Genomic DNA, 2,600 nt, shown 5'->3' with positions numbered 1-2,600 from the left:
TGTGTGAACAACTTTCAATTCCTTCCAATTGGTAAAGCCAGATAGAACCGTGTGCATTTGGAATGTCTTAGTCCAGTCATATAAGAGGAAGCACTATGGTCTTCCCAGCTCTAGGGGGCTACCAGCTCTCAGGGTCACACACTGGACTGAGCAAAGAGCCACCTGACCTCCTACCTGCAAACTTTTATTGGCATTCAATTCCCAGGGGTTGATAAATACTTCTAAAATTCTTGAATATGAGACTTCCTGACCATTCTTTAGCATTTCTTCATCAAAGTACTTTAGATGTGTTGCTTTATTTAATAATCACACCCAATCTTGAGGCAGATACTATTATTACCTTTATTCTCTAGAAACTGAGGCACCCAGAGGTTATGTAATTTCCCTAGGTCATACAGTTTATAAACGATAAAGCTGGAGTTTAAACCCAAACTGTGTTACCTCATATTCTTACCCTTAACACTTTATTCTGTCTCATGAAACACTGGCCATTCTGTTTTTCCCTAGGTTTCAAATGAGTATGCCCATTCATTTATTTGTTCATTTATTTATTCAGCGAATATGTACCAGGCACCTATGCTAGACCCTGTGGGTATAGCAGCAAACGAAGAGAGATAAATTCCATAATACAGCTCACATTTTGTGTAGGAGACAAACAATAAACAAATAAACAAAAAATAAACAAGACAGACATCATAGTATAACAGCAACAAAGGAAATCAACACTGTGGTTGGAGAAGATAAAATTGAAAAAGACCATAGCATATTCAAGGCACAGAAAAGAGACCAGATGAAGCTGAGGCAGAGAAGGGCCAAATCATCTTGACCTTAGAGAGCAGACTGGATTTTACTTTAGGTGAAGTGGCAAGTCATTGAAGGATTTTAACCATATTTGAGGTAGAACTGCCCTTAGTTCCTATTGCAAAGAAATTACATAGGTAGATATGAAATACTTCTTCCTTTCCAATTTGCATGCCTGTTATTTCTTTTTCTTGTCTGATTGCTGTAGGTAGGATTTCCAATACTATGTTGGAAGAAAAGTGAATACAACTCTCAACCTCAATTATATTTTCCTAATATGACCTTAATTACACATAATTGAAAGACAAAACTTAGCTATTTGTTTATTTTTGGTCAAGGAGGAACTGCACTGAGCAAAAATACCTTAACATGAAGGCATAGAACTGCAAAAGAGTCCAAAAAAAAAGAAATTAAAAAGGACCTGCTGAGAAATACAAGAGGAAAAGTAACAACTGACAACCACAGAAATACAAAGGATCATAAGAAAATACTATGAATAATTATATGCTAATAAATTGGGCAATTTGGAAGAAATGGATAAATTTCTAGAAACATACAATCAGCCAGAACAGAATGAAGAAGCAGAAAATCTGAAAAGACCAATTACTACTAAAAATAATCAAATCAATCATCAAAAAACTTCCAACAAATGTAAGTCCTGGACCAGATGGCTTCACAGGTGAATTTTACCAAACATTCAAAAAAGAATTAACACCTATCCTTCTCAAACTATTTCAAAAATTTCAAGAGGAAGGAAGATTCCCAAGCTCATTTTACGAGGCCAGCATAATCCTGATTCCAACAACAGACAAAGACATTACAAAAAAGAAAACTATAGGCCAATATCCCTGATGAACATAGAAAGGAGGAAAAAAAAAACTGTCATTATTTGAAGATGAATGATACTATATAGAGAGAATTCTAAAGAGTCCGTCAAAAAACTATTAGAACTAATAATGAATTCAGTAAAGTAGCAGGATACAAAATTAATATTCAGAAATCAGTTACATTTTTATACACCAATAACAAATCAGATAGAGAAATCAAGAGAACAATCCCATTTACAATTGCATCAAAAAATAAAATAAAATACTAGAAATAAATTTACCAAGGTGGTAAAGACCATACTCAGAAAATTATAAGACATTAAAGAAAGAAATTGAAGAAGATACAAATAAATGGAGACATATATTGTGCTCATAAATAGGATAAATTAACATTGTTAAAATGTCCATACTACCCAAAATGATCTATAGATTCAATGCAATCCCTATCAAAATACCAATGGTATTTTTCACAGAACTATTGTGAAAAAAGAACAAAGTTGGAGATATCACACTACCTGATATCAAACTATACAAGGCAACAGTAATCAAAACAGCATGGTACTGGCATAAAAACAGACACATGGATCAATGGAAGAGAACAGAGTGCCCAGAAATAAACCTATGGCTATATGGTCAATTAATCTATGACAAAGAGAGGGGAATATACCATGGGATAAAGACAGCCTATTCAACAAATGGTATTGGGAAAACTGAACAAATACATGCAAAAAAAAAAAAAAAAATGAAACTAGACCACTTTCTTACACCAATATGAGAATAAACTCAAAATGGATTAAAGACAGATGTAAGATCTGAAACCATAAAACTCCTAGAAGAAAACATAGGCAGTAAACTCTCTGACTATGTTCTTAGTAATATTTTTTTCTGATATATTTCCTGGGGCAAAGGAAACAAAAGAAAAAATAAACAAATAAGACTATGTCAAACTAAAAAGTTTTTGCACAGCAAAGG

This window comes from Pteropus vampyrus, unplaced genomic scaffold (assembly GCF_000151845.1).
Source record: "Pteropus vampyrus isolate Shadow unplaced genomic scaffold, Pvam_2.0 Scaffold113, whole genome shotgun sequence".
NCBI lineage: Eukaryota > Metazoa > Chordata > Mammalia > Chiroptera > Pteropodidae > Pteropus > Pteropus vampyrus.
The sequence above is the reverse complement of the archived record's forward strand: the minus strand, read 5'-3'. Positions refer to the sequence as shown.